This window comes from Tiliqua scincoides, chromosome 1, assembly GCF_035046505.1.
Source record: "Tiliqua scincoides isolate rTilSci1 chromosome 1, rTilSci1.hap2, whole genome shotgun sequence".
Lineage (NCBI taxonomy): Eukaryota > Metazoa > Chordata > Lepidosauria > Squamata > Scincidae > Tiliqua > Tiliqua scincoides.
Window position 1 is genome coordinate 156283550 of NC_089821.1, and position 8567 is coordinate 156292116.

The following is an 8567-nucleotide window of genomic DNA, read 5'->3' on the forward strand; positions in this document are numbered from 1 at the left end:
AGGTAGGCGTGGGGAGGGGGCGGGGTGTTTCTGGGCGGGGTGACGGCAGCCCCAGGGGCAGGCGCACGGGGAGCCTGGGGCAGGGCTGGGACCCAGCAGTTATGCCAGATCCCAACACCCATTCCCGAGAAGAGCAGAGCGGCTTTGTGCCGCTCCACTCTCCTTGGATCTGCACCACATCTGGAGGTGGCGCAGGTCCGAGGAGACCCATTGGGGCGCGCAGCCCTTACCCACGGGTAAGGGGAAGAGCTTCCCCTTCCCTGTGGCTGAGCCGCTGCACCCAACGAACCTACGTCGGATGCAGCGCAAGCCTCCTGGCTTGCCTGCTCCAGCGCGGGTTTGGATTGCGCCCTTATTATCATTGTTAAAAGCATATACATAGTAGCCTGTTAAAAGTACAGATGTGTAACATTTCCCCAAGTGTAGTCACATACCATGGCAGCATCAAGTCTAATATATTAAAAATAAGATATTGAAATGAATGGGCACCCGCCTGAAATTGGCTCATGACCCACCTAGTGGGTCGCAACCCACAGTTTGAGAAACATTGCTCTGATTTCCGAATGACTGAATTTGAGGGAAAGAATCTAATCCAATTCCTAGTTCACAAACAGAAACATAAATTTGCAATTTTCCCTTATCCAATCAATCTAGAAGTGAAGTGGAGGAAAAAAAATTCTTAGAGATAATTCAATTGTGATGAATTTTGGGGAATCGTTTGATTATTTTTCTGTGTTGGTTCCAAGCAAAAAATGTTGCATTCTTCACAAGTAGTCCTTTTTTTCTATTGGTGTGACTCCCCAGAGTGTATTAAATAAAATGCTCCTAGTTGCAAAACAGATGGAAAAGTATTTTAGAAGGTGCCAGGTTTATTTATGGATGCATGAAATTGAATTTAGTAGGTGAATGTTGCCAGTATGAAATTCAAACTCTCAAAACAGGAAGCGGGTTTTTATTGCTTATTTGTTTTATTACTGGATCAGCCATCCAGGACTGTAGAATCCTTCCTCTTAGGAATTATTTGCTTTCCAGTTCTGAACCGCAATGTCTTGTCCATCGGTTGCACATAACATCTGCTGCCAGAACCTGACCTATAAGCGTATACTGTGCTTCTATCTTACCTGATCTTCTGCAGATGTATATGAAAAATATTTCACATTCTAGATAGATTTCTTGATTTAAAACAATGGGACTGAGCTTCCTGAGGCAAGGGAACAAATGAGTCTACTCATTTCCAAAAACTGATGGAAAGCTGTATCTATTTGAAAGATCTTCTGGATACCATCGGCACACTGAGCTCATAGCCGACCTTTCATTTCCAGTTACCAAATATCCGGCAGAGCAGGTGCAGCTTGTTACAGGAGAAGGTACAAGACATGAGAAAGTCAGGCAAGATTGTCTTCAGTGCAAAAAAAATTTTTTAAGTAGCTGATACCTGAAGAATAAATGCACTGCAATGCTTAGATGTCAGAAAATGTTGAAGGTGTTGGACTGAAGCCAGATTTTGAGAAGAGCTACAATGTTGCGGACACTTACCTGAGAGAAAGACCCACTGAATTCAGTTGGACTTACTTCTGAGTAAACCTGCATCAAACTGGATGGCACATCATTTTTTATTGTTCATCCTCATCTTGAGCTTGGGTTTGCTATTCATTTGTTCACTGTAGATGAAGCCTACTACATTATATGCAGTGACTTACCACAAAATGAGTGCTAATTTTAACCATGTTGCATAGTGGCCAACAATGTAATCCAATACCCTAAATAATCCTCTGCACCAGTAGCACCCAGAGCTATGCTAACACAAGGAATATTGTCTGTGTATAAAGGTGCTGTTGCATATCGTACCTATCTCTGGTGGAATCATTAACCAGAAGGATAGTAAGGCGGAAATCTGCTAAGACTTAATGGGAGAAGAATAGGAATCCTGTGTCCACTTTACCCAACAAAGGCATAATGCTATGCCTGCATAAGAGGTGGCAGAGATCAAGCCATTTCTGTCCAACATTGCATATACGCAATAGGGATCAATTGTGTACACCTGTGGGCTGGGCAGAAACAGGTTAAAAATACTCCCATTGAAGCATTTCCATTAAATGGAAAGGAGGTGCCCCCCGTATTTTCCCATCCCATTCCATCCCCCATAACCACAATACAACCAGGACTATCTCAAGGTATGTTGCATAGGACTACATCCTCCAAGACTTGAGAACTATGAGACCACAAGAGGGAGTCACACAATGAAGTCACAGGATAAAAGAAGGGTACCTCATGTATATTGCACTGAACTCTTGGGAGGAATGGGATATAAATAATAAGAGACTTTCAGTGCGCTCCTGTGCATCTCTACCCAGAAGTAAATCCCACTGTATATAATGTATTTAATGGCACTTATTTACAGGTAAGTATGTATAGAATTGCAGCCTTGTGACCCAATCCTATCCCTCATTTGTGTGCTCTGTCATTGTGACAGTTAGAAGCACCAGAAGAAAGGCTTGCACAATTCTGCCAGCACCAGTGCAAGAACAAGCATGCACCGGAGCAAGTAAGCCAGTGCAGAAGATGGAAGAAGGGAGGGGAGGGTGGGGATGCGGTGCCACAGGGAGGGTAGCAACAGGGGCAGGGTGGGTAGATCAGGCCTGAGAGGGGGCAGGATCAATGGCAGGGGTGCATGCCATATCCTGTCCTATCCTGCCAATACAGGGCTATGTGGACTTTTGTAGGCTATTTAGCAGGGGCAGGTCTGTGTTGCCCCATTGCAGCTGCTGGAGCTTTCGCTGGGGCAAGGGAACAAATGCCCTCTTACCTCATGGAGACCTCCAGCATTCAAAAATACCCCACAGGATGCAGTGCTGGCACCACTGCATCAGTGCAAGGGACCTTGGATAAGACTGGGCTGCCCAGCTTTGACCCATGAAGTCATGACTTTAAGAGACCAGTCATGAGGTCCACGGCTCTGCACCACAGACCACAGTAGCAAGGCTCACCACCGAGCTCCCGCCGGAGCTGGGCTAGCGCGTGGCGGTGGCCCGGGTTCCGTGGCTCGGCAGTTGCCCAGACCGCCAGACTGCAGAATGGGAGGCGGGGGCGTGGCCAGGGGCGTGGGGGAGGTGTTCCAGGGAGGGCGGAGGCATGCCAGGGGGCGGGTGAGAGGCGTGTCGGGGAGAGGGAGAGAGCCGGATCCACGGAGCTGTGCTCTGCAGGATCCAGGGCGCTCGTGGAGGGCTGCGTGCCATACACAAGCGCCTTTACTTTAGCGCCAACCTTTTGGTCGGTGCTAAAGAGAATAGCCCCATTGCGGGGCTGCTTCCCTTACTCGGGGAAGGGGACTAACGTCCCCTTCTCCTGAGATGCCTCCCACGATAGCGCGGGTGGCGCAGGATCCAGCGGGAGCCCTGCACGGAGCCGCCGAGCCTGAGAGCTCTGGGCAGCTCAGGATTGGGCTGTAAGTCTGCCGTGAACTCACTTACAAAAGCTACACTTTCATCCCCAGCTACAATGTGAAGATAACAACACTGATCTAATGTGTAGGGTTGTTGTAAGGCTTACAAAGATAATGTATATGTAATATGTTTTGAATACTCTGAGGTGCTATATTACCAAGAACTACTACTTTGTTTGAAACATCTTTGTACACAACTTCACTCATGAGGGTTTAAAGGGGGAAAACAATACAAGGGCAAATGCTTTCATGCGAAGGATAGATTTCATGACATACCCATGACAAGGCCTTGAGATGTGAATCTAATAGTTTTGTGTGATCCTGGGGTCTGTTCTGTTTTAGTGTTCTAATTGTTTTCATGTTTAACATTTTAATATTGTTTTAATTTAATTAGTATTGGTTTTTATACTGGTAGCCACCTTGAGCGTGCCCTTGAGTGTGGGAGAAAGGTGGGGCATAAACACTTCAAATCAAATAAATGTAGAAAAAATTAAGGATAGCCACCATCCATTATTTTATTTCCCCCCATTCACCCACACCAACCAATTCAGTTCAATTTCCACTTGAACCTTAGTTCAACTTATTTTCCTGCTCTTTTTTGGGAAAATGTTGTTTGTTTTTAAAGAAATGTGAAGGACAGATGGGCTTTGAAAAAGCAAGTGGATTTAGAAACAGCTGGAGTGCTTCTGACATTTTTTTCTACTTGCTGTTCTTTCTAGTGGTTCTGTAGGAATGCATGAGGGGAAACGAAACACATTACTTGACTGTTAAGTGCAAGTCACCAAGACGTTGGGATCATAGTTAGCAAAGGATCATTGTGTGTGTGTGTGTGTGTGTGTGTGTGTGTGTGTGTGGTGTACCAGTATGTGAATAAGATTCAAATCATTCTGGTAAACTGCAATTTGTACTTAACAATTTGTACTTGTAATGTGTGATTTCATGGTCCTGGATGGCTTCAGGTCACATAACGTTTAGGGCATCATGAGAGACATAAACTGCTTTAACAGTCAAGTCTTTCTCACAGGGAGCCCTCATAACTATAATCTGGTTGAGGGAAGAACAGAAATCAGCACCTTTAAACTACAATTCCCACCATTCTGTGAGGGAAAACTTGACGTGGCATTAAAAACTGCCCTAAATTTGTGGTGTAGACATGTCCATAGACACTCTCAATGTTGAACTACAGCTTCCAGTAGGTTTCAGGCTGCAATGTACCATGATGTCTACTTATTAGGAATCCCTATGGGGCTTTCATATCACTGAGAACATATTCCAGAGAATCTTCTATTCCATTCTATTCCATTAAATATGATCAAGATATATATATATATATATTCTGTTCTGTCATTTGCAGCTAATGAGTTCCCAAGTGAGGAAAAGTACTTATTTTTGGTCATGACCTGTTTAATGACATCACTTCCTGCCTAATGACATCACTTTCAGCCCTCAGCAGGAATCATGAATGCTATTCCGCCCCCTGTATGAAATGAGTTTGACACCCCTGTTCTATTCCATTTGGTGTACCTCTGTATTGAGTAGATTCTGAGTTAACTATCCTGCTAACAGTTGAAAATGACAACCATTATCATTTCACAGCCCTGTGAGAAAGAAATTGACAGCAACTTTGTTATGGACATGAATGAGCAATGGATCAATCCACACTGCAAGAACAGCATGTACAAACAGCATCAATTTAGGGTCCAATCTTATCCCTCACCAGCCCACAGCACACAGTGCTACTGATGGCACATGAGCTGCATGCCATGGGGAGGGGCAACCAGATGGCCTGAGAGAGGTAAATAAAACCTTTTTTTACTTACCTCCCTGTAGGTGGTCCTACCTCCAATGGGTTTCCTCAGACCTGTGGCAACTATTTTCCAGACTCTCAAGAGGGTGCTTCAAGGTTCAAAGGGAGATAGGATCTGAGTGTGATCCACTGCAGCTGAACTCCTCCCACTTCCATCTCCAAGCTACCCCTCCTCAGCCAGCTCCCCATTACAAACCGCCCATGATCCTCCCCAGAACTTACCTGTTCCACCAGGGTGTCTGGGAGCTGCTGTCATGCATGCAGGACTCTGGCCCTTTGTGCCAGCAATGAAGAATGGTGCACAAAGTGCACAACTGTGGTGAGGCTTTCATGTTGCAGGTCTGGAGCTTGTGGTGGCTGATCATGAGATCTGCCACCATAAGCCCTGGATAGGTTTCAGCTGCCAGTCAGCTACAAGTTTAGAAAGAAATAAGTCCTAATAATAACACTGAGCCAAGCAGAACAGGCCCTGTTCAGACCAGCACTGGGCTGTTCATTCAGTGCTGCCTATGTGGGTCTCCAAGTGCCTAACTACTGAAAAGATGGATGTGATGTAATGGTTGTGATGTGCAGTTTGGTAGTGGGCCTAGAGCCAGGCTCTTCTTCCCCCTACCTCAAGGGAAGAAGTGATGCAATTCACCCCAAACCCATAAAGCTGACATTGGCAACCAAATATGTTTTACATGTGCAGCTCCTGATCTATTGTTGGGAATCATGCGTACACCATTAGTGTAGATGCTGTGATCCAGTATCAGGGACTATGTTCATAGCGCTATTTGTTCAAACTTCACTAACAGGTTGGTCTTAATTTGCAAACATTTGCCATTAAAGCAAAGATGGTGGCAGCACATGTGTGTGTAAGCACATTATCATACCACAGATGAAAAGGGTATTTTCTGCATTGACATCCTTGAATAAAATTATTTCTCCTTTCTGTTCTCCAGTGTGAGCACATTCTCTGTGTGTGTTCATATATTAAAGATAAACATGTTCTCAACATGACATAGCCAAAGTAAAGTCACACTGTGAGATGCCAGCAAACAGATGTCTCCATCTAGACCCATTCACAACCTGCCTTACATTACAGATCTTGGAGAACTCCCTACTACAGCTGTTTACACATTCCCTAGAAGATGGAAATGTTCTGGTATTGGATAGCCCAGTTCTATGCTGGGGCAGCGTTGTTGGCCCATGCACTGCCCAGGCAACAGCCGTTGCAAATGTACAATAAGGCATGGTGTGATGGCCAGGAGGGGAAAGGCTCCAGTGGAAAGGATACCACCAGAAAACAATGGGCCTCCATGCCAGCAGGAAGACCTGCTGGAGTGTGTGGCAGTAAATATCCCACCAAGCAGCGGGAAGGCATTCCGGGGTGGGGAGAGGGCAAGGAGGGAATGAAGCAGGGTGACACAGAGTGCCCCGAGGGCATTTCAGGCCCGGAACCTGAAGGGGCAGTTCAGGCCCTGGGGACGGTGGCAGTCGCTGCTACCAAATCCTATCCCCCCTCCTGCACCTCAGAGCCTGACATGGGTCTCCTTGGTGCTGCACCAGCTAATGCAGCTCCGAGTAGACCCATTGGGGCTGCTGGGAACTAAAGTTCCCTTACCCTGAGGAGACCACTGGCTGCTTCCCTGGCCCCACCGAATACTGTGGCGCCACTATACTGCAGCATGGCAGCTGGGGATAAGATTAGGCCCATAGTGGGTTAACCTTCCTAGATAGGATCAAGAAGTACTCTTCTCCTATAAGCCCCTTTGGCATCCTTTATAGATATTTGCAGAGGCTTATTCCTATTTGAATGGGATCCTTGACATGTCAGAGGTGAGCGCTTTTTGCTGGAGTCAGCTTTACAGATTCCAGACTATTATGAGCTCTGTGAAAAGAGAGACCAAAATATTGTGTAAAGCAACCCAGGCTGAAATCCAATATGCATTTATCTGGGAATAAGTCCCATAATACTCAGTGGGACTTACTTCTGAGAAAAAGTGTGTAGGAGTGCACTGCTATTTTCATCGTACTTACTATAACCTGACCCAGTCATTCTGTAGTTTATACAAAAGCATGCTTTACCATGCTTTCTGATGCATTTGAATTTAAAGTTAACTCAAGTTCTGCATCATGGAAGAGTGAAAAGTGACGTTTGGAAAATAAAAGAATCACCCAGTGAAATTTTTAACCAGTGTTTTTCTCGTTTGTGGTATTTCTCATTATATGACTAGGAATATTCCTCCATTCCTCCTTCAAAAAAAGGAAGAAGAAAGCACCTACATTATCAGTTTTGTTTTCCCAAACATTGTAAATGTGACCAAATGGACTCTACATCTGAAACATAACCATTTAAAATATTTGTGGTTTCTTTGAACATTGGCAGCAGTGGCCAGTTCAAAATTAAAAGAGTATTTTAGTAAATATATCACCGACATGGAGAAGAATGTTTTTTTTTTCTTTCTTTCTTAAAAAGGATCTTAACTGCCAATTGATGTTGCCATTACAAAAATAATTCAGATTCATGGCCACAGTTAACTAATGACAAAAAGAAATGCTATATACAGTTCCATAATATTTCAGGATGGGAGAGTGATGCATGATCTAAAACAGACCGACAAGACCGGGGTCATGTTTACATCGCCACAGTTATGTGAAGCAGTGGCCTACATGCTGATTACACGTCCATCACACAGTGCCTCTGGAAGCCTTCCAAACTGTTGCCACTTCTGCCAAAGCTAATAGCAGCATTCTGAAACACGCTGCTTTGTGAGTCTGGGAGAATTTGCAGGAAGGAGGAGACTCAAACTACCTGCTTAACTATTTGCAGCAATAGCAAACACCATGGAAAGAGGCGAGTTGCTTCTGTGGCTGAACAAAGGATGAAATTGTTAGGGGGGGTTTGGGGTAGCACACAGTGTTCTTTCAAGGAGGGACAAACTATGCGCGAGGGTAGCACGCATGCTGTCCTGTGTCGTTAAACCATTGCTAGAGCCAGAAAAATCACATGAAAAATCGAGTTCCACATTGAAAGAGGCAGATAATTAAAGAAAGGAATGAATGAAATAAAATCATGTGAAAGTGAACTCTCCAAAATGCATTCTTTCAGTTGCCTTTTGTCAGGGACCTCCTGCCACTGAGGTGGGTTCAGGCTAGGTGCTGTCACCCCTCTTCAAGAACTTAGCTCTTCTGTTCCAGGGCTGAGGGCAATTTCAGCCTCCGTCAGCCTCTGCTTCCCAATCCTTCCTTCGTAGAACTCTCAGGAATAATACATTCATTGAAGCCAAAATATGGAAGACTAGCGTGATACACATACTTCACTATGGTATTTAA